Source organism: Lissotriton vulgaris, chromosome 9, assembly GCF_964263255.1.
Source record: "Lissotriton vulgaris chromosome 9, aLisVul1.2, whole genome shotgun sequence".
Lineage (NCBI taxonomy): Eukaryota > Metazoa > Chordata > Amphibia > Caudata > Salamandridae > Lissotriton > Lissotriton vulgaris.
In genome coordinates, this window is record NC_141697.1 from 1,027,276,676 (window position 1) to 1,027,304,096 (window position 27,421).

Genomic DNA, 27,421 nt, shown 5'->3' on the forward strand with positions numbered 1-27,421 from the left:
TGACTGATACTATCTCGGTGCACAATGAGGGTGAAGTAGGGAGCACTGTCCCCTACGTGTGTTGTGACTAAGAGGCCATGGTGAAAACAGATAAGCATCAGGCGAAACTCACATTTGACATTATTATTATTATTATTATTATTAATTAGCATTTATAAAGCGCCTGGCTACCCTGAGGCATCCCAGTGCTAGCAGCAGTTCAGGCTGAAAAGAGAATGCTAGCAATTACTATTCTGGAATAGCCATGTTTTTAAACCCTTCCGGAAGGAGAGGCGGGAAGTTTTAAGCTGGAGATTGAGAGGGAGGGAGTTCCAAAGTTTAGATATGTTATGTGAAAAGGAGCAGCCACCGCTCCGCCCGCTATTGATTTTAGGAATGCAGGCTAAATTTTAATTCTCTGAGCGAAAAGATTTCTTAGGAAGATAGGCGGTAATCAGGGCTGATTGATGCGGCGCCTGTGCCCCTAAGAGTCTTATTGGCAGTGCATAAGGCTTTAAAGGAGATCCTTTCCTTTGTTGGTAGCCAGTGAAGGGCTTTCAGACTGGGTCTGGCTGACTGCGTGCTGCCGCAACCTGTCAGAAGTCGTGCAGCGCAACTCTGTGCCACCTGGAGCTTCCTTAGGGTAGACTTTGGGGCTCTCAAATACAGTGAGTTACAGTAGTCAAGCCGCAAAATAATCAGGGCATGGAGCACTCTTTTCTTAGCTTCAGTGGGCAATAGGGGAAGGACCTTCCGTAGCATTCTAAGGATGACATTACAGGCCCCCGTCACTGCCACTGCCTGCTGGTTGAGTGTAAGAGAGTCATCTAGCAACACACGAGGCTCTTAATCTTGGACTTTCTCCATTCAGTTTCAGACAGGAGTGTTGCATTCAGGTGGCGGTTTTTCCCAAACAGAGCTCCAGGTCTGCAGGGCCAGTCTGCGGATGATTTAGAGATATCACCAACTGAGTGTTATCAGCGTAGGTGACCACTTTGATCCTGTACGGCTGGATGACCTCGGCCACTGGCCTGATATATACATTAAATAACATGGGACTCAGAGAGGTTCCCTGGGGCTCTCCATAGTTCAAAGGAAGAGGGCTGGAGGTGGATTCCCCGGCGAAGATCTGAAAAATTCTGCCATTAAGAAACGATCCAGGCAATGGCTTTTCCTGCTACCCCGGCTCTCCTTAACCGTTCAATGAGAACATTGAAGTTGATTGTGTCAAAGGCTGCGCTGAGGTCTAGAAGGATGATGGCCGCCACTCCTCCCTGATCCACTATCCTCCTAGCTTCCTCAACCACAGCCTTTAGTGCAGATTCCTTACCGTGTTGCAGGCTGAAACCCATCTGGGAGTGATGAAGTAGCTCATGGGTTTCTAGGAAAGCTGATAGGATGGAATTTATGTGTTTTTATAAGATCTTACTAAGCAAAGGTAGGAGGGATATGGGCCGGTAGCTGCTCAGTGCTTCGGGTCCAGGCGTTTTTTTTTAGTAATGCTTTTTCCATAGCGTGCTTCCAGACCGGGGGCACAAGTCCGTTGGTAATGGACATGTTAAGCACCTCCTGGATGGCTGGTAGAACCACATATTTGGCCTTGGATAAGATGTGAGGAGAGGTGGGGTCTAGGGGAGTTCCAGATTTTATTTTAACAAAAATCTTAGCTAGAGTCTCCATATCCAAAAGAGGAAATTCCTGCAGGGTGGGAGTGGCTGTTACCCTCATGCTCCTAGCGCTAGGCTCCTGTTGCCCAACTACTTCCGTCAAGGTGGTGTCTAGATCACTAGGTAGTGGGGACACAGGGAGAGTCTTATAAATGGATTGCATTTTTCCCTGAAAATAACTCGCCAGTTCATTACACTGTCCCTTAGATACATTTCTGGAAGTATCATGGAGAGTGGGCTCCAGGAGAGATTTGGTAATCCGGAAGATTTCTTTGGGTGCGTTTGATGCTGCCTTAAATTTGTCCTCATAATACAATGACTGTGCCCTTTTGATTTCAGCTTAATATTGCTTTATGGCTTCTCTGTAAGTATTTTTGGTGGTTTCACTAAAATCCTTCCTCCAGATCCTCTCTAATTGTTTGCATTTTTGTTTGATCAATCTAAGCTGAGGTGAGTACCATGGAGAGATATTTTGTCTCATCCTACGAGTAAAAGAAATTTCCGTAATAACTTTATTCAGTGTGGATTCCAACCACCAGTTAAAGGTCTCAGCTGCCTCAAAAGTAGGTTTTGAGTTTATAAGTTGTGTTGACAATGCCTCAGCGGAAAGTTTGGACCATGGGCGGACAACCGCCAAAGCACAACAGCAGGCACTTTCAGACTCGAAGCAAGGAGTCCTCAGTGCAGAGTTCCACTCTACTAGCACACAGTAGAATCCACTCTACTAGCAATGCAACAGAGCCTGCATAACATAGGTAAAATCGATGCTCTTAAACTGCGCATAGATCACATGGTGGCCAAACTGGATAAGCAGGGCGCTAGATTGGGAGAGGAGAAGCAGTGTATTTCCACTGTGGAAGACGACTTACAAAATGCCTGAGCATGGAAATAATCCGTTCTGTATTACAGGCCAGAAAGGAAGATTTGAAGGCACGCTCGAGCCGCAACAACCTCCGGATCACTGGAATTCCAGAGTTCATCAACACAGGAAAGATGGAAAACTAAGTCAAAAACATGTTGCAAGAGATCTTTGGCGCTGAACATCTGTCCCACGTCCTCATGGGGCACATAGATCGTTGATGTTAAGGCCAGCGCCTGGGATGCCACTACACCCAATCATTGCTAAACTATTAAACTACAGGGACGGCAATAGAGTGCTTAGACTGGAGCGCAAGACACAGTCCATAACATATCAGGGGAACAGTGTGGCACTCTACCTGGATTTCACAGTGGCAGTCCAAGCTGCGTAAAAGGATTTTCTTTCTTTCTTTCTTTATTTCTTTATTTCGGCCAATTGGCCATAAAAGACACATATATATACATACATAAAACAAAGGATCATGTCAATATACATACATCAGTTCATTTAAAACAGCAATTAATTTTCATCAGTTACTTTAAAACATCATTCATTTAGCAGCAGAGGTAAGTTTATATAAAAAAAGTCCTACTTAAAGCATCTGACCCAATTTTCTTCGGACAACATACACTGAATAAAGGAACCTACTGATACTGAATACAATAAACTGGGCAGTATTAGTTTTTAAAATCCTATATGCTGTTAGACAAGATCTAGTCCCTAGGAGTACACACATGGGTTTAAGCCATCTTTTCCGAGCTTTCAGATACGCTTTACATACAAACAACATGTGGACCTCGTTCTCCGTACACAAAGCTGAGCACATAGGACATCTCCCACTTATACTATTCAGACGTTCCGGTTTATTCTTTGACCCACGTTCTATGTTGGAGTTCAACATAAGGTTCCCATACCTGAATTTCAGGTAGAGAGTCTTAGCAACAGGGGGCTCTATTTCGTCCAAAAAGGATTCAAAACAGGGTTCATCTTTGAAGGATAAGAAGTCTTGAGTTAGGGTACCAATTCTGCTTTCATGAGCACACCTATTATTCATAAAAGACCAGTAGGCTCTTTTTACCATGGATTTAGCAAAAGGTGGTAGATTCTCTGGGTTTTCCCAAAACGGGTGCAAGCCCAGCATTATGAACCATTTTTTAATATGTCTAAACCATTGGATGGAATTTAAAGAGTCTAGATTCAGTACTTCACGAAGACCATTTCTGTAATCTATCAATTCTGGAGTGGAAAAGGATTTTCAATTAGTGCAAACATTGCTGTAATTGGAACATATCCAGTACACCATGCTGTACCCTGCTCAACTGGTCATAGAGATAGAGGGGAGGAGCAAGATTTTCATCTCACCTAAGGATGCCATGGCCTATGAAAAAACCTGCTCAAGGACCGCCAAAAGAAAGCAAATTGTAGAAGATGATGATGTGACCCTGGACAACTGAGGAAGACAGTTTCCTTGGTGAGCAATGCTGGTGACTGTGATGATTCAGTAGTAACTTGCGTGCAAGAAGGCACCTGCCAGGAAACAGGTTAGGCCCTGTGAGCCAGACATGTGTGCCCTGAGTTGGAAAAGTTTGGAATCAGATGGTAAGAGCAGTATTACTGTCAGGTACTTTTGAGTGAACTCACTACCAGCATGAATCTCCTTTCATTAAGAGTACCTAAGATTACAACTGAAAAAGGGCCCTAAGTGACAGTACATATGCAGATGTTCTGCCATCTCTGTTCACCAGAAGGGAAATTTGGCCTCTGGTGAGCCCTGGCAGGTATACCCAAATGATTGCTAATGTAAACATGTTTCTTGAGTTTAGTTGGGAAGGCTATGGCTTGATTGGGGCGCTAAAGTGGGTGGGGGCAAGCTGTTTTTCTTTTTTTTTTAAATCTTTTTTTTTTTTAAACAATTTTTATTACACATAATTTTTCAAAACATTAAGGAGCCCCGCCCTCCACCCACTCAAATACAGGCATGGTTGCACGATATTATTGATCATATCGTCTAACATCGACTAACTAAACATGACGAGTAACTATACCCTTAAGACAAGACTATAAACATTTGCATTTAAGTAATGAATAAAAAAAAAATAAAAAAAATGGAGTTTAGTTACTATCCAAGACCTTCGATCCATTGTGTAAGTGGGTACCCAATTTCTAAACCCTTCTTTTTCTTTTTGACACCCTTCCTGCTGTATATTGCTTTTTCCAAGCTATAGGCTGAGAGTAATCTGGCCTGCCATTGTTGGAAAGATGGGGGCACATTATCCAGCCAAGAAGAGGCAAGCCAGATTCGAAGCACCGCCATGGAGACAATTAGAAGTCCCTTCATGTTATCTGGGTGGTTCGCACTATCAAACCCCAATATTATTTCCGGTGTTGTAATGACAATTTCTGTTTCAAATATTTCAGAGAAAAATGTGGATATCTCACGTCTGATGGTACATAGTGCCCCGCAAGTAGCAAACATATGTATTAGATCTACTTCAGGCATCATGCATCTCAGACAAAATGTCCCTTTACCTGTACTCCATTTAGCTAGCATATAGGGGGTATGGTATAGAAGAAAGAAAGTTTTGTAGAATTGTGCTTGCAGTTTTGAGGACATTAGTATCGATTGGGATAGCTGGAATGCGTTCTGGATGGGTATAATTGAGATTCCGAGTTTATTCTGCCAATTATCTATGTGTTTGTCCATATCATCCGGGAATCCAGTGGTTAACTTGGTGTATATTGCCCCAATTTTTACTTTGCTACAATGAACAATAGATTCTATTAGCTCATTTTTCTGAGGAGCTACCCTACCCCCCCTTTTTCATGATATAGTCCCTGACCTGTAAATATTTGAAGAAGTCCCTATTTTCTAGGCCATATTTGTGTTTTAGAGACTCGAATGAGGCCAGACCAGCTGACTCATGAAGAGAACCGACTTGGATTATACCAAGTCTGGTCCACCGTGTCATACACATGTCAGAAAAGATATCCGGGAGGTTGTTGTTGCCTATAAAAGTAGTATAGTACGAGTACCGGCCTAGCCCTAGATGTTTACGGATGTCATTCCAGGCAGCGTAGATACCCTTTAAAGTTTTGAAGCGTACTTTCTTAAAATGGCAGTCATAAGTCAGTCGCCACAAGTGTGCGCTTGCTTGATTGCCAAGAATAAGTTCCTGAGGGTTGGGAACAGATCTTTTAAGCGATCGTCCTGATTATTCCTGAGCAGCTGGCTACTATACTTAAGTATTGTCGCCCACCAGTAGGTTTTAAGGTTTGGGAGTGCCAAACCTCCTCGTTCTTTTGGTAGGGTAATAAATCTATTGGATCTTCGTATTTTCCCATAGCTCCATATGAAGCGAGAAAAAATGTTATTTATTTCCTTAAATAAAAGTGGTTCAAAATTCAAGCAAATGGTTCTAAAAAAATATAAAAATCTAGGAAGATATACCATTTTGATTAGATTGCATCTTCCTATGATTGTAAGGTGTAGATTATGCATTTTTTAGGCATTTTTCCGTTTGTTTCATTAGAGGAGCCATGTTAAGTTTAACCAGATTGTTTAAATTAGCGGTAAGGTTGACACCGAGATACATTGCCTTATCCGTTACCCTTTCATCGACAATATTGCTATTGCTGTTGATTAAGATTTGAGTTTTAGTCTGGTTTAATTTATACCCCGAGATTTCGCCAAATTTGTTTGCCTCTAGTTCCATTGCCTCTACTGATTTTTTCGGATCAGCTGTAACTATGGCAATGTCATCGGCATATGCTAAAGACTTTGTTTCGCCATTAATAGTCCTCATTGGCATTATTGAAGTATTCATTTCCAATCTGTGGATGAAAGGGTCGATGAATATGGCAAATAGGAGAGGTGAACAAGGGCACCCCTGTCTTGTACCTCTTGATACTTTAATTGTGGCTGTGTTTTCTCCATTTATCGAGACCACAGCTTCTGGATTAGAGTACATCTTGCGAATAGCATTGATAAATGTCTCCCCAATCCCACTCCTCGACATAGCGGTCCATAGATATTTCCAGGAGACCCTATCAAAGGCTTTTTCAGCATCTAAAAGGATAAGTGCCATAGGGTCTCCTGTTACGTCCGCTATGTCGAAGAGCGTGATCACCCTCTGAATGTGATCAGTAGTAGATCTACCGGGAACGAATCCATGCTGTCTTACGAAAAAAATTTTTGGGGGATTACCGGGGCCAATCGACTACGAGTAATTTAGAATATCTTTTTGCGTCGTTATTTATCAGGGTAATGGGGCGGTAAGCCCCTAGCTCCTTTGGATCTTTATTTTTTTTAAGAAAAACTATGATTTTAGCCTGATTCCATGATTCGGGTGCTCGCCCTCCCTTAAATACCTGAATTACCAGATTGGTTAGGATTTCTTTTAGTTGTTTGTTGAATTTAACGTAGAATTCGACTGGAATTCCGTCTAGGCCCATTGCTTTTCCGGTTGAGAGACTATTTATCGGCAGGAGAATTTCGAGCCATTGTGGAGTTTCTGCAAGTTTGTCTTTGTCGGTTTCGGGTAGTAGACAACCTGTACCAAGATCCAAATATGTATCTATTTTGTATTGATTTTTCCCTGTCTCGGTGTACAGATCTTCATAGTATCTATGGAACGCTTCCCTTATCTCTTTAGAATCACAGGTCAGGCCTTTAATTGGGTCTCTAATTTTAGTGATTGTGTTGTCGCTGATCTGTTGTCTTAAGCGGACAGCCAGTTGGTGTCCTACCTGCTCATTAAGCTCATATATTTTCTCCCTGTTCACGATGGCATTGGTTATTGCTTTTGCGGTGAATGTCTCTGTTATTTGATTTCTTGCTATCGCAACTTTTCTTGCTGCACCTTCTACATTACCATTACCCTGGACCGCTTTCATCAGGTCTTCCTCTTTGCTAGTAAGATTATCATTTAATTTGTTTAGTTCTTGCTTTGCTTCCTGGTTGTGTTTGATGGAAAATCTAAGAGTTTCTCCCCTTACACCGGCCTTTAATGTGTCCCAGACCACCTCTAGGGGAGCACTCCCTAGGTTATATTTTAGGAAGTCAGGGATCCATTTTTCCATAAGGTTACAGTATTTTACATTGGCCAGAAGAGCCCTTTCAAATGTCCAATTGCTGCGGGGTCTATGCAGATCCCCCAAATCCATATTAATAATTAAAGGGTTGTGGTCGGAAAAGACTCTTGGTAATCTGGCTATCGAACAGTGAGACATAATTACATCAGATACAAGAAAATAATCTAATCTTGCAAATTTAGAATGGGGATGTGAAAAAAAAGTATACCCAGGGTCGGTTGGGTGTTGCATCTCCCAACAGTCAGATATCGCATGGGTGTTACAAAGATCATTGAGTGCTCTAAATGTTTTTGGCTTCCTTCCCTGGTAGCTAAAGTTATAAGCAGTTATCAACTTAGGCGGGAGATTTAGATTAATGTCACCGCAAACAATCAGCGGAACAGGCCAATGTGATAATTCGTTTGATAAAAAGTTCAAAAGATCGGGATCGTCAGAAACACAGCCATACACAGAGCAGATCGTAAATTTGTTCCCCTTATCATAGTTGCATTCCACGATGGCAAGCTGTTTTTCTTATTAAGGAACTGGAGCGGCAGTGCATGTTGTATCAAGTACAGAAATGACCACCACTTACATACCATGTACACCCTACATCATACCCCACAGATAATTACAAGTATAAAATGACAAACCAAGTGGGAACAAATAAATTCCTGACATGGAATATAAGAGGGATTAACAACCTAAAAAAAAACAAGGCAGGTGCTCACGTATCTTGATTGGCATCACATACAAATTGCCCTGCTTCAGGAAACTCACCTTATGAAAGCGACCGAGGGAAATATAGGCACTAGATGGTCGATGGTAAGGGTAGCCTCATTGTACTCCTCATATTCAAGGTGGGTGATTCTCTTAGTGAAGAAAGGGACCCCATTCACACTAATACACTCTGAAACAGATGACCAGGGGAGGTTTGTATTACTACAGTGCAACCTGGAGGGCACCATAGTGACAATGGTCAATATGTATGGCCCCAATGTGGACGACCCTGAATTCTATACCAAGATCTGGGAACGCCGGGAAGCCTTAGAGCCCTCAGTGGAGATATGGGGAGGAGACCTGAACAAATACTTAAATCCCTAGATGGATCTTGAAGCGAGCATGGGCCTGCATGGGAAGCAGGCGACCCCCTCTATTCATGCTATTATGGATACCCTTGGGTTAGTAGATGTTTGGAGACCCTTGGGTTAGTAGATGTTTGGAGGGCACAGGTTAGGTCGTACTTGAACTTCCAAAAAAGCAGAGCCCATGTCAAAAAAACACATAGTACAGATATTAGATGGGAACCAGGTACCATGCCACAACGCATCCAAAATTACCTTCGCATTTGCTGACTTTTACGTGAATCTATGTGGTCCACAGGAGGGTCTGACGCTGAGTTTGCAGCGTACCTACATTATGTAGCCCTGGCCTGGCTATCCCCAGGACAAAGAGAGTACCTAGTACAGCCAATAATGCTCGAGGATGTTACGTAGGCCATTCAAACACTACCCAATGGGAACCTAGCCCCACAATTGCATGCAATGTACCTTGAAGCTTAAAAGAATAGGCTGCCCCAACACTAAAATCAATGTGAGTCACACAGACATAAACATAGACACCAAAATACTAGTAAAAATGATTGCTGCTAGACTGCAGCCGCTTCTGTAGAGTCTTGAATAAACTGGGATAAGTCTGCTTTTATTCCTCTCACATTGAACACTAACCCACATAACGTGGAATTCCCTCTTGTGTGGCTCTGGACCCGGTAAGGTATCTAGGGATGTGGGTACACAGAGACCCAGAGCTTGTGGTTCATGCAAACTATGGCCAAGCAATCACGAAGTTAACGGAACAAGTGTCAAAATGGATCAGATTGCTGCTATTGCTGACAGACCATGTCGCCATTATTAAGATGGTCATTTTGCCCAAAGTTTTAATATGTTTATCAATTGACAGATACCGCTGCCTGATGTATTTTTTAAAATGCTCAAGTCAGGCATGAAAAAACTGACTTGGGCTGGTAATCAAACAAGATGTAGAAGAGATGTACTGACAAAGCCATATGAGATGGGGTGATTCGGGGCTCCAGATATGAAATTATACTACCTGTGCGCCAAGGCGCAGTTCGAGCACTTCTGGTACCACCCAGTCTGATTCCTGCCGCACCTAGCGGCTGAGTGCGACGACGCTCATCCAGTGTCCCTCTCAGCTATTCTGTTACATAAGTGGCCGGAGATCGCACGATCTGAGATAAATACTATACGCTGCACCTCGAGTGTGTGGCATAGTTTGAGTAAGAGAGCATGGCAAACAACTATGTATGCGCAAATACTACCGCTCATGGACCACCCAGAAATTTCAGTCACTCATGAACCTCTTATAATTGCTATTTTGGCAAAGGCTGGACTAGCTACATTAGGGTACCTATTCCCAGATGTTTAATTCCTATCACTAGATGCGTTTACCGCTCAGCAGCCTCCAACAGAACTATTGATATTCATATATGCCAGTCTCCAAGCTCCTATACAGACATTGCATCCCCAATAACTGGCTACACCAGCATTACTAATGGTGTTACAGGGGCTGTTGACGTGCAGTTCATGGAAAGGCCTCATAACCAGACTATACAAGGCATCAATTAAAGATAATCACAAGGTGGTGACACGAACTTCTCGTGTCACGAAAGGGTAGCACAGCCTGATTCACATTTGTGATAAATTATTCACGTACTTGATACTGTTTGTCACAATTCATCCATTTTATTTGACAATTTTCTCCAACTTGATAAGTCACGCCAAAGAAACAGAGTTACATCTTTTCACGTGTCTTCAATTGCTCAAGAATTGCCCATCCAGGCTTATTCGCTGGCACGTAAACACACTCCGTTGCTCCACCACAATAAATTCACTGAATGCATTTCGGTCTTTAAATGACCTTCTTCAGGGGTATCTACAATAATTTCAACAGATATATATTAGTCCCATGAGATTAACATTCACTGATCTTTCGTGATATCAAGTACATTAAACGTGGCCATTATGAACTCATAAACCAAGTACATAATCCTCATTGTAAACGAATAAAAATAAACACGAATCCCTTGTGCCCAAGCTCTCCCCACTGAACAGTCACTTATACCCTCCTAATTGCTTGTACCATAAAACTCTTGGTTAACAAAAACAAAATTTCACTAACTCATACGCTTTCTAATATAACGTTTGCCCTGTTCCCTTAATTTACCCCCTTGAACTTATACTGAAACATTTAATTCCCTGAAAACTACCTGTTGGTGATTAGCGATGATATGAACAGTCTTCTCGCCTCAAAACTCTAACGCCATGCTGAACGCGATCTTCCTGCGGCTTTGATTTCTTAATTAAACACCTCCTTCCCCACCTGTGTTAATAACGTATGGCTGTCATCAACAAAAGAGCGCCCAAGGAACACCCGTGAAAATCCCTATCTCGCAATGAAAACAAGGTGAATAAACTACTCAAAATGTGAATGGTCAATTAATTTTATATAAAGGGAACAAATTGGAAAATTAATTATTTTCTAAAAGAACCCTCACTCACCCTAGAGGTGACATGCTTCATCATGGGGTTCGTTCACAGGGGGGCTGACTATCCCCTCCTGTGTGCTACCACGCCTGCAAGTGCAGCGGAGCTGGTATGTGTGAAAGTAGTGATCAGTGCAAAAGGTGAGTGTTTAAAAGATCACAACCGTGCCTCAACAGACTTTATTAGGGGCCAGTTGTTCACATTAAAAATTGTGTAGTCGCTGGATTTTTTTATTTTTGTCCAGGGACATCAAAAAGTGACTGGTCAACATGTTTCTGCTGTAAAAGCTAAAGTCAGCTCAGCTTTCTTCAGGACCAAATTTAAAATAGAAAACAATCTCAGGATAACTCACGGTTTACCCATCCGTAGGATTGTTTTCTATTTTAAATTTGGTCCTGAAGAAAGCTGAGCTGACTTTAGCTTTTACAGCAGAAACATGTTGACCAGTCACTTTTTGATGTCCCTGGACAAAAATTAAAAAATCCAGCGACTACACAATTTTTAATGTGAACAACTGGCCCCTAATAAAGTCTGTTGAGGCACGGTTGTGATCTTTTAAACACACACCTTTTGCACTGATCACTACTTTCACACATACCAGCTCCGCTGCACTTGCAGGCATGGTAGCACACAGGAGGGGATAGTCAGCCCCCCCTGTGAACGAACCCCATGATGAAGCATGTCACCTCTAGGGTGAGTGAGGGTTCTTTTAGAAAATAATTAATTTTCCAATTTGTTCCCTTTATATAAAATTAATTGACCATTCACATTTTGGGTAGTTTATTCACCTTGTTTTCATTGCGAGATAGGGATTTTCACGGGTGTTCCTTGGGCGCTCTTTTGTTGATGACAGTCATTTAAATAAGGGGTAGGAGAGTAGCTGTCTTTCCCTTCCTCTCTTGTTGTATATACAATAACGTATGGCTCCCATGCTCCACCCCTAAGGAGTTTCAATAGCGACAATGTACCACCCTCATTGGTGCTGCTCCCAGTGAACTCAATATCCCATAATGCCCTAGTGGAACAACAACGTTACATGAAACACATAAAACCGTAATAACAAAATAAATCAATAAACGTCCATAAAAGATGTAGTTGGACCCATATATAAATCAATAAACGTCCATAACAGATGCAGTTGGACCCATATATTTTCGTTGATATTGATTTGGAGAATCTTTGACGTGACATCTCGGTTCTTCATTTTCAATTTGTTTGTTGTTGGGGTGCTGAACAGGGTTGGAACGGTGTATAATGTTTCATTGAAAGGAAACCTGGAGCACACAGCTCCTATACAGACATTGCATCCCCAATTACTGGCTGCACCAGCATCACTAACGGTGTTACGGGGGCTGTTGAGGTGCAGTTCATGGAAAGGCCTCATAACCAGACTACATAAGGCAACAATTAAAGATAAACAAGAAGGTCCGGGGCGCCTCAGACAAATGGAACGCAGTACTGGACAACCCATTGACCTCACAGATGAGGGAAGCATGCTGTGTGTTAACAGGACACCACAAGACAAACTGCAACCTCAGAATAATACATTCAAATACTTGCAACAAACATACTACAGCCCCAGCCAAATGTGTAGATATGCGCTTAGGGACAGTTCTTGCTACATCTAATGAGTTAGAGTGGATGCTGACTTTATATACCCGGACTGGCACTGCGTCCCTGTATATCATTTTTGGTCCAGGGTGTCCGGTATCCTGTCAGAGATGGTGCTGGAGTGGGTGGAGTGCTCACCGCAGCTGTGCCTGCTGGGATTAGGTGCAACACTACAGACGTGCAACCACAGGATAGCAGCAGTTTCCATGCTTTTGGCCAAAAGACAAGTGGCAAGACACTTGGGGGGTAGAGGGGGGGTCTGCTCTTAAGGTAAATCAATGGTTGAATGATGTTGCATATTGCAGAGACCAGCTTGATATGTATGCGGAGGAACTGCTGCAGCCTCCCGACCTAAGGATATGTGGGCACCTTTAAATGCTTATTTGATTTCACACCTCGATATGTCATGACAGATAAGCTATGAATATACAGATAGAAAATGATTTGGGCGGACACAGCAAAAGAAAGAGCAGTGGGTTGTAAAGTGAAAAACGAATCCAGCTATGTGGACTAATGTGGGACTCTTATGACTTGGTGTGACATGGACGCCCGAGTTAATCACTCTGTTTGTTCTGGATGCATTTGCTCTGAAATGCTGTAATTGAATAGAAAGCTGCAAAAAATAATAACAGTATTGTATATAGGTGTTTGACATGCATGATCCAACTGAGGGTCTACATAGTCCCACAGTGGATTAAACAACATAAAAAATTGTATAAACCAGTGGTTCTTAACCTATGATCTTTGAATCTTTAGGGTCCACAAAGCCTACTTAGGGGGTCTGCAACTGTATGGAAAATTAAGTCATATTAGCAAATTGATAAAGTGAATATAGATAAATAAGCAAAATATAGAACTGAAAAATTTAAAAATGTCTGTAAATGTGAAAGAATTTGAAATTGGAGAATAAAAATTAAGTTAGAATCCTCAAATTGATTTGTGGGAGCAGTGCAAGTGCATCAAACAAAATATATAATGGACAATGAGTAGCCTCAGTTGTATTTGGAAAAGCTCTAATTTCCGTGCTAATATTTAAAGTTTGATTTTTTATATGTGTTAGTGAATTAAATAAAAGATTTACTCATTTGTGTATTTGTTTGATGAATGTTTGTTTCTGCATTTTTTGTGCATTATTTTACAGTTTAAATCATCAAAACTGCTTAGGTCAGGGTCCCAAGCATCCAGTAATGACTTAGTGGGCATCTATGGATTCCAATAATGATTCAGTGGGGTCCCTGTGTTCCAGTAAAGATTAAAAAGGGATTGATAGAATTCAAAAGGTTAAGAACCACTGGTATGAACAATAAGTATTCCTTGTATTTTGCTCAATTAGAACTTAATCACACACACACACATTATGTTCCAAGTAATTGATGACATTCCATGCCTGTTGTATATCATGTTTCAATTGAATGATTCAATCCAACCATAGTGCATAATCATTGTAGTTTAGTAGGTAGGATATAATATTCTCGCATTTGGAGATGTGGAAGATAGATTCCAACTTGTAGAAACAATGATAGTTGTTTTTCTCTAGTTCTTACATTGATTTCCGAATACCACATATTTATCTTTGTCTCCCCTTGGTGGCATTACATCTGTGACCATACATGCTGATTTACCAAAAGTGAGATTATCATGTATTGGTACATGTTGAATTGTGATAAGAAGACATATTTTACAATAACACAGATCAATTATCTATAGGCAAGTCGCCTTGCTTTTGTATGTATGGCGATTATCCTTGCATTTCTCCTCACAATAACTCTTTGGCTACCTCAGGCCTGATGTTAACCATAAAAGTAATCTTGCACTTAAATATGTTGTAGGTGAGGTGTAGTTATTTGCAGAAAGTTCATAGAAAAAAAAATCCGCTGTGACAAGCCAATTTTTTCGGTCCATTTGTAATCAAATTGCTTTTAAAATAAAATTGCATGTTTCTTTATTAAGATGTAATTTGAGATTTCATCAGTGATGTCATCAATGATGTTATTTAACATGTCATGAGAGATGTAATTTGTGAGGTTGTAGCAGTGCATGGCGGGGAGAAATGTATATTTAGCTTGGTAAAACATTTGTTTTTATTTCATTTCAACAACTATAACGTCTCTTTACCCTTTAGTTTCTTTCAGTGAATTATTGTTTTTTTTAATCATTATGACACAATTTCCCCACTACACCTGACAAGTGGGGGTCTACCACTGGGCCAGGCCCTCTGACTAGTCCCTGCCACCATACCCCATTATAGCAGCTAAACCCCTGCTGTACTCAGCCAAACTTCCCGTGCACAGCTATTTGCCTTTTTATAATGGCACATAACTAGCTTCTGCCATTTTTTGTGTGCAGATTCAGCACAAAATAACAAAGTTAGCAGCAAATGCACACTTATTTGTTACTACCCTTTTTAACAGAGCCCTTCCTATATGGATATGTATAATTTAAAAATCTATATGTACTAAGTGCCTGGTAAATTTCAGGAATAGTTTTCAAACTGTACGAAATTATAAGCAAATCAAGAAATGTTTTTTTCAGTTGACAAGATATACAAAACTGTTAACCCTTTAAATCCTACCCAGCACATTTTTAATCTGGAATAAGTCAAAAGATGCTGAATGTATTTGCTCCCAATAAAAAAAATACATTCTTTCTGAGTGAAGTTTGGTATAAATTAATTCTGTGGGTGTAGCCCTGTTAGCTACATTTTCTATGGTAGCTAAAATGGGGAATAGCACACTTTTTCACCCCCTTTCTTTAACTTTTATTTTTTTTACAAATGAAGGATCTACACAAAGCGTGTCATGCCATAACACAGCTAGCTGAGTTAGATTAACAAGAGTCATGCACATATGTACATGGGGTTAACAGTTAGCCCTTTCTCCACTCTCCACCGGCAGGACCCATTTTGGATTTCCCTGCCCACAAGAGCGCAGGCAGAACAAAACATTCGTCCTTCCACCTAGCAGGAATCTTTCTGCTCCCACCAGGTGGGAGCTCAGAATTCCTTCCTGTCCACAATCTCGCAGGCAGGCAGGAAAACAAGAGTGTCCTAGGGGATGCTATGTCTAGGGTGCAGTCACTGAGCCAGCCCCAAGGGATGGGGTCCCCGAGGCCATACCATAGCTCAGGGAAGGTGGTTGCAATCCTGCCCTCCATTAAAGAAGGATCATCGATGTGGTATGGGGTTGCTTGGGCCTAGAAAAGACTCAAGGGGGGGGGGGGGGGGGGGGGAAATGCCCCGCTCCCCATTTAGAATCAGCTCAGGCTGATTGGGACCCTGGGGACTAGATAGGGCTTGAGGAGCGGGGCTTCCCTTTAACTTTCAGCCTACATTCTTATGGGCAGGGAACACAGAATTTCTCCCACCCCATCGGAGCAGAATCCAAAGCTGCTCCAAAAAGTAATTGATAACTGGAGCTTGGCTCCTGCTGCACCTAAATGCAAGCAGGGGAGCTGGTGGGGTTAAGGGGACCTTGGACCATTTAAATATGTTCTTTGTGTCCCTGAAGGAAAAGTGCAAACATAAACACATGGGCTGTATAGGAGTGGCTGTGGGTTACTCAAGTGAGACAGAGGCACCCCAAGTAAATATTTTTTTTGAAGCTGCCTCACCGCTTCGTTACTGAAGCGATGAGGTTGTTAATAACATTTTGAAGCTCCCTCCCAGAATCGCCCATAATGCCCTGCATGGGCTTCTTTAGTACAATTGTGTTTGATCTGGTACCTCAAAAAAGGGCTGGGTCAGGGCAGCAGCTAAAATTTTAAAAAGTGTTGCTGCAGTCTGCCACAGCAGCCCCACAGGAAGAGTTTTAAAAAAACAGCAAAACTCCGGGGTCATGAAATGCTTACTGTCATTTTAAAGCACTTTGAGCTGGAGCTATATGCTCAAGTTTGGGGACCCCTTGTGGTTGGTTCTATGGCTGCATTTTGTGGCATGAAGAATGTTATAGAAAGACTCTAACACACTTGCATATTTGCTTGAAATAAAACTGCTTTATTTTAAATGTCTTTATGAAAATAATTATAAGGCATATTCCTGTGTTTATTTATTAGGTTTATTTTGGAATGTGGGTATATATAAATAATGTTGCTGATTTCTTGACAAAGCTGTCAGGTATGTTTTATTTAGGCTAATGTACTGACCTCTTGCTAATGCCAATATTCCGGCCTTTTATATTTTGCTGCACTGACTTTTTGACAAAACCAGTAGTCTGCCTTACCTGTTTGTGACTTTTTGAAAAAATTAGAAGGTTTTCTTTATATAAATTGAAGTGCTCACCCCCTAATAAACTAATTTTCCTGTCTTTTAAAGTATACGTTTTTTTAATGGGGATTGGGCTGCAGGCCATGCCCTGGGTGCAACCCACTATGCTCATTGCCGAAAGCAACATGCATGGGCTTCTTTAGAACAATTGTGATTGATCTGGTACCTCAAAAAAGGGCTGGGTCAGGGCAGCAGCTAACATTTTAAAAAGGGTTGCTGCAGTCTGCCACAGCAGCCCCACAGGAAGAGTTTTAAAAAAACAGCAAGACTCTGGGGTCATGAAATGCTTACTGTCATTTTAAAGCACTTTGAGCTGGAGCTATATGCTCAAGTTTGGGGACCCCTTGTGGTTAGTTCTATGGCTGCATTTTGTGGCATGAAAAATGTTATAGAAAGACTCTAACACACTTGCATATTTGCTTGAAATAAAACTGCTTTATTTTAAATGTCTTTATGAAAATATTTATAAGGCATATTCCTGTGTTTATTTATTAGGTTTATTTTGGAATGTGGGTATATATAAATTATTTTGGTGATTTCTTGACAAAGCTGTCAGGTATGTTTTATTTAGGCTAATGTACTGACCTCTTGCTAATGCCAATATTCCGGCCTTTTATATTTTGGTGTACTGACTTTTTGACAAAACCAGTAGTCTGCCTTACTTGTTTGTGACTTTTTGAAAAAAAATTAGAAGGTTTTCTTTATATAAATTGAAGTGCTCACCCTCTAATAAAGCCAATTTTCCTGTCTTTTAAGTTATATGTTTTTTTTTAATGGGGATTGGGCTGTAGGTCAGGCCCTGGGTGCAACCCACAATGCTCATTGCCGAAAGCAACATGCATGTTTGACTGCCTATGGGATTGCACAGTGATGTCCATCTTAATTTACCTTAAAAAAATAGAAATACACTAAAAAACAAAACAAAGGTTAAAGTGACATTATAGTTAGGAATTGAAATATTATCTCAGTTCTGTTCAGTTCAAATCACTTTATTCAATAAAATAAATAGTCATAAAAACAACACAGGTCAAATGTATTCCAATCAACGGGAGGAGAAGACTCCTAAAAACCATGAGATATAAAAACAAACTTTGTGACTCTAAAAATTGGAGATACAGTAAGGCCGGCCTTGCTTGTGTAAAACCTAGTGGTCACAGTAAAAGACGAAAATATTTAGAGCAGAGATTTTTTAAACGGGGAAAACAAGAATTATTTGTAAAGTGTCAATTATAGAAACATAATCATAAATACAAGTAACAGGTATTGCACACGCATATGAAAGTTTGACCATAGCATAATCCAGACAGGCTGTCTTAGACAGGGACCTAGATACCCTTCTTTCAAGCTGATACTGCAGATATGTCTCTTTAACGCAGCTCATATCATATTTCAGAATTGTCACTGGGCAAGAGAAAAAGCTCTGGCCTGCCTAGGACCCTTAAATATCTTTAATGTGCTGAATCCAAGGGTTTAAATGACTGCGTTCCAACCCCAAACAGTCTTTCAGGATAGTTAAATTACAGATCTTCTTTTTAACCAAACAGACAACCATATGAGAACAGGGCTGATTTGAATAAAATCTGAAATAAAGCACACACCCTGTTCTTCATGGATAACTTTAGCGGGTAGCGACTGCGGTGACGTCAGTAACCTCCTGAGAAATTTGTTCTCTGCAACCTGAATGGGGAGGCAAGGCTTATAACCCCAGATTTCAGTGTCAAAGCAAACTGTGGGAACGCACTTGGCTTTTTTATAGAGCCAATATAGATTTGATATTAGGATGTTCCAGCTTTCTTGCAAAAGTGTCAATGCCATTGCCACACTATTTAAAGATTACACCTGAGCCATAATTAACGTGTCCCATTAACATTTTTCATCTATCTGAATACCTAAAGAGCAAAAATCATCCGTATTACTAATCGGCTGGTCTCTGATCATGTGGGTTTGGAAGTCCACACTCTTTGGCTCTACTACCATGGTGTAGGATTTAGAAAAATGTATTTTCATCCGTAGGCCCCCCATATCATCATAAAAGCACTCACTTAAAAGTTGTAAACTATTGGTAGTGCGAGCTATAAGTACAAAGTCGTCTGTGTATAACAGGGCTGGCACCCTCCTGTTGTCCACAAAATAAGACTAACATATTTCATAATTTTAAAAATATTAATTAACGTATCTTTTAAAAATAATTTCATTAAACAAGAATAAATATTAAAATTATATTAAATTATTACAAAAACACAATCTTTTTAAATAAACTCAATTCATTTAAATACATATCAAAATGCTTGTGAGTGTGTGTTTTTTATTGTTGATTAAAATAATATTTTTATATTCAAATATTATATTGGAATTGATTAATAAATCAATAAACATTTAATTTGAGGAGTTAATGTACTGTTGGGTCTAGGTTAATAACAAATATTTAATTTAATTTAAATGTGGTTTAATATTAAGAATTTTAAATTCATTTAAATTTTTCGTTTCCAGTAAAATATTATTTTTTTTTACGAACGAATAGACTTTATTATTTTCCCTATACTTTTCCACAGAGATCTCTGCCTGTGTATGGAAAGTGATTCAGAAAAGGGGGTGGTGATGAACAGAGTGTCTGAATTAAGCAGACCACTCTTACCCAGTCCAAAGATCAGGGCTTTATCCATCACCGTTTTTTAGCTCACTGCACCATCCCAGCTCAGAACTTGGCTATATGCAAATTAGTCTGACCCTGGCCCAGTGCATCATGGGAACAGGGCAGACCAAACTACCAAGCCAATTCTTATAACGGTGATGGATCAAGCCCTGATCTTTGGATTGGGTAAGAGTGGTCTGCTTTATTCAGACACTCTTTTCATCACCACCCCCTTTTCTGAATCGTTTTGGCCACTATAGGTGTGGCAGGGTATACTCAGACATGAGTCCCTTTCTCACTGCACCATCAGGATTCAAGCTAGCCGGGCCGAAGACGGCTGAAATGCCAGAAACCGGTCCCCGGTAGCTTGTCTCCTTTCTGGTGAAGAATTGGCTTGGTAGTTTAGTCTGCCCTGTTCCCATGATGCACTGGGCCAGGGACAGACTGATTTGCTTATAGCCAGGTTCTGAGCTGGGATGGTGCAGTGAGATAAATAACGGTGATGGATCAAGCCCTGATCTTTGGACTGGGTAAGAGTGGTCTGCTTTATTCAGACACTCTGTTCATCACCACCCCCTTTTTTGAATCGTTTTGGCCACTATAGGTGTGGCAGGGTATACTCAGACATGAGTCCCTTTCTCACTGCACCATCAGGATTCAAGCAAGCCGGGCCGAAGACGGCTGAAATGCCAGAAACCGGTCCCTGGTAGCTTGTCTCCTTTCTGGTGAAGAATTGGCTTGGTAGTTTAGTCTGCCCTGTTCCCATGATGCACTGGGCCAGGGACAGACTGATTTGCTTATAGCCAGGTTCTGAGCTGGGATGGTGCAGTGAGATAAATAACGGTGATGGATCAAGCCCTGATCTTAGGACTGGGTAAGAGTGGTCTGCTTTATTCAGACACTCTGTTCATCACCACCCCCTTTTCTGAATCGTTTTGGCCACTATAGGTGTGGCAGGGTATACTCAGACATGAGTCCCTTTCTCACTGCACCATCAGGATTCAAGCAAGCCGGGCCGAAGACGGCTGAAATGCCAGAAACCGGTCCCCGGTAGCTTGTCTCCTTTCTGGTGAAGAATTGGCTTGGTAGTTTAGTCTGCCCTGTTCCCATGATGCACTGGGCCAGGGACAGACTGATTTGCTTATAGCCAGGTTCTGAGCTGGGATGGTGCAGTGAGATAAATAACGGTGATGGATCAAGCCCTGATCTTTGGACTGGGTAAGAGTGGTCTGCTTTATTCAGACACTCTGTTCATCACCACCCCCTTTTCTGAATCGTTTTGGCCACTATAGGTGTGGCAGGGTAAACTCAGACATGAGTCCCTTTCTCACTGCACCATCAGGATTCAAGCAAGCCGGGCCGAAGACGGCTGAAATGCCAGAAACCGGTCCCCGGTAGCTTGTCTTCTTTCTGGTGAAGAATTGGCTTGGTAGTTTAGTCTGCCCTGTTCCCATGATGCACTGGGCCAGGGACAGACTGATTTGCTTATAGCCAGGTTCTGAGCTGGGATGGTGCAGTGAGATAAATAACGGTGATGGATCAAGCCCTGATCTTTGGACTGGGTAAGAGTGGTCTGCTTTATTCAGACACTCTGTTCATCACCACCCCTTTTCTGAATCGTTGTGTATGAAAAGTGACTGAGGGAAACTTTACACTCATAAATTCAGTATTAAAAGTCTCCGCCCATTTAACTGAGGGAGTGGAGACTAAGCATGGGCGAATTTTGTGAATTCGCGATCCGCGAATTTGCGGATTTGCGAATTCGCGATCCGCAAAATTCGCGAATTTGTGCGAATTTGCAGATTTTGGGTTTTTTGCGTGTTCGCGGGGTTTTTTGCGTGTTCGCTGGGCTTTTTGCGTCTTCGCGAGCCGCTTGCATAGCGAAGTTACCCATGCAGTCGTTTATGGGAGAGGGAGATAGAGATAGATAGATAGATAGATAGATAGATAGATAGATAGATAGATAGAGCAAGAGAGGGAAAGAGAGAGGGAGAGAGAGAACGAGAGAAAGAAAGAGAGGCCGGATCTCTGAAGCGCCAGATTCCTGAGTTGCCCCTACAGAACAAACAGCTTTTTATTTTTAGCAAAATGCATATGAAAATTGTGCTGTAAAGGTCTCTTTTAGTTTAACCCCTCCTGACAACTCAAAATGGGTGTATTTGCCATCCTCTCCCTTCTTCCTGTTTTTTATATCTGTAAGTGCTTCCTGATGAAGTTTAATTCCTTGGACAGGTGCCTCGTTGCCTACTTGTAACTATTCTCTGACCCTGCTTCAAGAGTCAGAGCAGGGTCAGAGAATAGTTGCAAGCAGGCAACGAGGTGCCAGGAAGCAATTAGCAGCAGGTGTCCAAGTTGAAGGTAATTTGTTTGTAACCCTTTTGTAAAAGGTTACAAAGAAATTAGGTTCAACTTTTGCACCTGCTGCTGTAACCCTTGCTTGGCTGAAAATTCGTCCCCGCTGATTCGCGGATTTTACCACGATTTCGCGAGATTCGCGGATCGCGAAATCGCAGAAAATTCCGCAAATTTGCCTGCGAAATGGATTTTACGCCCACCCTTAGTGGAGACATGCAAATCTTCCCTCTTGTACAGTCAGAAAGCCAAATTGTGTAGACTTACACCTAAGTGTAAGAGTAAATGTACATGTGAGTAACTATACATGTGTAAATTTACCTTTGAAAATAGCATCCCAAATGTTCAGCCATGGGCCTCATTAGTATGTCGGTCAAACCGCCATAAACAGGCTGTCTGTGGCGGTCCAATCGCCATACAGCAGAGAGGCCCGAAAGTTGCTTTATGAAGCGGTTGGTCAGACCGAATTGGTCAAAAGGGTCGACCAACGCTTCCAACAAGCTCAATGAGCCAGTCGAACGGATCGTAATCCCTACAATATGGGGCTGATTACAACGTCCGACATAGCCGCGGTGTCGGAACCTGGTCGGTGGTCTCGCCACCACCATTACAATTCGACCACACCTGGTGGGGTCGCATACTCCTATATCTCTATAGGAGCTTGTGCTGCGGCCATAAAACCTCCTTAGCACAAGTTCACATAGAGAAATGGGTGTTTTTGTTAATTTGTGCACAGCGGCCATGCAGTGCAGGGATTGACAGGCCTCTAACCAAGGTCGCTCTGGAAAGGGGACCCTGCTAGGGGCCCCCAAAGTCGCTTTCCGACAGGCTTTTCATGTCAAAAAGCCTGGAATGAAAAGCCTGTCAGAAACTTACATCATAATCACCATGGCATAAAAGCTGTACATAGAGGATTATGAGCGGCCTCCAACTGGCCGACGGGCTCCTTGAGCCCATCGGAAGTCAGTTGGTCTGGCCAATTGGTAAAAAATCTGACACCCTTCATCGTAATAAGGCTGTCGGATTTGAAAGCAACAATGTAAGTTGGAAAGCCTCACATGTAAGGGGACAGCGAGCAGCAGTTAGTAGTACTTTGTCTATTGAGCTGAACAGATCGTGCCACCACAATGTGTTATCAAAATATTTACTTTTAAATAGCAATCATCACATATATTGACTCAACAATATCAACCTGCGCTATATCGTCAAGGTAAAGAATGATGGATTCAACCCAGATCTTTTGACTGGGGGTGAATGTTTTTATTTGTTCTGCATTCCATCCATCAATTGTGTGTCTTTTGCTTTCTCGTCCTAAGTGCCCCAGGTATGCCCAGTCGTGGGTTCTGGGCTCACTGTGCCACTGGAATCAAGCTATCCTGGCTGAAGAGGGGTGAAACCCCGAAACCAGTCCAATGATGCTTGTTTCCGATCCAGGGAGGACCTGGCTTGGCAGTTCGGGCTGGACTGTTCCCATGAAGCACAGGGTCAAGACTGATTTGCATATGGCCAGGTCTAAACTGGGGTGGCATGGTGAGCACAGGAATGATGGATTTAGCCCAGATCTTTTGACTGGGGGTGAATGTTTTGATTTGTTCTGCATTCCGTCCATCAATTGTGTGTCTTTTGCTTTCTCGCCCTAAGTGCGCCAGGTATGCCCAAACGCGGGTCTTGGGCTCACTGTGCCACTGAAATCAAGCTATCCTGGCTGAAGAAGGGTGAAACCCCGAAACCGGTCCTAGGAGGCTTGTTTCCAGTCCAGGGAGGACCTGGCTTAATAGTTCGGGATCCACTGTTCCCATGAGACACAGGGTCAGGACTGATTTGCATATGGCCAGGTCTAAACTGGGGTGGCATGGTGAGCAAAAGAATGATGGATTTAACCCAGATATTTTGACTGGGGGTCAATATTTTGATTTGTTCTGCATTCCGTCCATCAATTGTGTGTCTTTTGCTTTCTCGCCCTAAGTGCGGCAGGTATGCCCAGACATGCGTCCTGGGCTCACTGTGCCACTGTAATCTAGCTATCCTGGCTGAAGGGGGTGAAACCCTGAAACCAGTCCTAGGATACTTGTTTACGGTCCAGGGAGGACCTGGCTTGGCAGTTCGGGCTGGTCTCTTCCCATGAGGCTCAGGGTCAAGACTGATTTGCAAATGGCACATGATCAAGACTGATTTGCATATGACTAGGTTTAAACTGGAATGGCATGGTGAGCAAAAATACCATGGATTTAGGCCCAGATCTCTGCACTGGGGTGAATGTATGACAATTATTCTGCATTCTGTCCATCAACTGTTGTTTTTGCATTAATAATTAGGGGGGCATTACAATGGAAGGGAGACGCCACCCGACATGCTGTCGGTGGCAGTCCCCCCGACATCGTGACCAACTTTATACCTGCCATATTATGATGGCAGGTGGATGTGTGCTGGTCTTAAAGACCGGCTGCCAAGCATCCAACAGGCTTCTTGAGCCCGCCAGTGTGGCGTAGGGGCTTGTACTCCCTACAATGGTGGCAGTGCCTAAAGGAAATCGCCATAGGGATTACGATGTTCCTTTCCACCTACCTGTTCGAAGCGGTTAACCCGCCATCATCAGGCAGGTGGATAGGGACTTTGGGGGCACCTATGATGCCCTCCTACACATCCCTGCACCATGTGGCAGGCACCCTATGGTGCCTGCCACATGGTGCAGGGATATGTAAACTGACCCTTTTTTGCTTTGTGGCAGGTACTGCAGTCAGCAGCACCCGCCACACAGCAAAACATCGGCAATGCTACCACTTCGGTGGCGGTGGCAACATAATTCTTGCTGTGGGTCTGCCACCTTGTAGGCGGGCGGTCACAAGTACAAAACGATGGCGGAACGACTGAAGTCTGTCCACCATCGTAATCAAACTCTAAATGTTAATTAATTATTGCATAATTAACTTTCCACCCCATACCCATATCAATCCAACAGCCCACACCAAATATATAACAGTAAAAATAAGTATCACACAATTTACATAAATAATAATAGATTTAATAATTGATAATACATTAATAATTGTTAATTATTTTTACAAAATTACCTTCACATCCTCTACCACTGCAAACCCAGCAGCCCACACCTAATATATAACTTTAAAAATATAATTATTACACAATTTAAATAATTAATAATAAATGCATTAATTAAGTTCCCACTCTGTATCTATACAAACCTAGGAATTTGCTATTAGCAATTAAATGAAAAATTATATATCACTTAAAATTAAAAGCGATATTTAAATTGTTTACCAATTATACAAACAATAATAACCTGAAATTAATGTACGAAATAGAACACATAAAGATACTTAAACAACTATCTGGCAGATGCATCAACGAAAATACCTCCCAGTAAAACAGCGAATCAGTAAAACAGGCCGATACCGAACGCAAAACCAGAAAATGCTATGCATCAAACAAAAAATCTGTAAAAAATAAAGAATCGCTAAAAAAACCCGCGGTAAATAACCGAATTGCTAAACAGACAATCGGAATTACTGAACCCCAAAGCTGACCTCGGTAATACCGAATCGCTAATAACGATTCGCAATGGTATGCATGAAAAGTCGCTAATACCGAAAATCCCAAAAATCGCTATTTAGCATGAGCAAAATAAGGGGAATCACAATCAGGAGGTAAAGTAAACTGAAGGACAGAAATAGGAGGAGGATCAACGCCCAGGCCCAGCGCAGGAGGATGATCCAGGACAGGATCTTCAGGGTGCGCATCACTTTGCTGGGGCAGACCGAGGAACAGGTGTACGACAAGTATAGACTTAACCATGCCATGATAATGCGCCTAATAGCAGACCTGGAACCATTACTGCAGCACGAGACCCGTAGGACCAATGCCATACCAGCCCATGTGCAGGTCCTATGCTGCCTGCACCTGCTTGCGTCTGGAAGCTTCCAGGGGGTAATAGCTCTGACTGGAGGCGTGTCGCAAAGCGCTTTATCACGCTTCTTCCACCGGTTCCTAGAGGCCATGCTGACATTAATAAATCAATTCAGAATAGGGGGTGATGATGAACAGAGTGTCTGAATTAAACAGACCACTCTTACCCAGTCCAAAGATCAGGGCTTGATCCATCACCGTTATTTATCTCACTGCCCCATCCCAGCTCAGAACCTGGCTATATGCAAATCAGTCTGTCCCTGGCCCAGTGCATCATGGGAACAGGGCAGACTAAACTACCAAGCCAATTCTTCACCAGAAAGGAGACAAGCTACCGGGGACCGGTTTCTGGCATTTCAGCCGTCTTCGGCCCGGCTTGCTTGAATCCTGATGGAGCAGTGAGAAAGGGACTCATGTCTGAGTATACCCTGCCACACCTATAGTGGCCAAAAACGATTCAGAATAGGGGGTGATGATGAACAGAGTGTCTGACTTAAACAGACCACTCTTACCCAGTCCAAAGATCAGGGCTTGATCCATCACCGTTATTTATCTCACTGCCCCATCCCAGCTCAGAACCTGGCTATATGCAAATCAGTCTGTCCCTGGCCCAGTGCATCATGGGAACAGGGCAGACTAAACTACCAAGCCAATTCTTCACCAGAAAGGAGACAAGCTACCGGGGACCGGTTTCTGGCATTTCAGCCGTCTTCGGCCCGGCTTGCTTGAATCCTGATGGAGCAGTGAGAAAGGGACTCATGTCTGAGTATACCCTGCCACACCTATAGTGGCCAAAAACGATTCAGAATAGGGGGTGATGATGAAGAGAGTGTCTGAATTAAACAGACCACTCTTACCCAGTCCAAAGATCAGGGCTTGATCCATCACCGTTATTTATCTCACTGCCCCATCCCAGCTCAGAACCTGGCTATATGCAAATCAGTCTGTCCCTGGCCCAGTGCATCATGGGAACAGGGCAGACTAAACTACCAAGCCAATTCTTCACCAGAAAGGAGACAAGCTACCGGGGACCGGTTTCTGGCATTTCAGCCGTCTTCGGCCCGGCTTGCTTGAATCCTGATGGAGCAGTGAGAAAGGGACTCATGTCTGAGTATACCCTGCCACACCTATAGTGGCCAAAAACGATTCAGAATAGGGGGTGATGATGAACAGAGTGTCTGAATTAAACAGACCACTCTTACCCAGTCCAAAGATCAGGGCTTGATCCATCACCGTTATTTATCTCACTGCCCCATCCCAGCTCAGAACCTGGCTATATGCAAATCAGTCTGTCCCTGGCCCAGTGCATCATGGGAACAGGGCAGACTAAACTACCAAGCCAATTCTTCACCAGAAAGGAGACAAGCTACCGGGGACCGGTTTCTGGCATTTCAGCCGTCTTTGGCCCGGCTTGCTTGAATCCTGATGGAGCAGTGAGAAAGGGACTCATGTCTGAGTATACCCTGCCACACCTATAGTGGCCAAAAACGATTCAGAATAGGG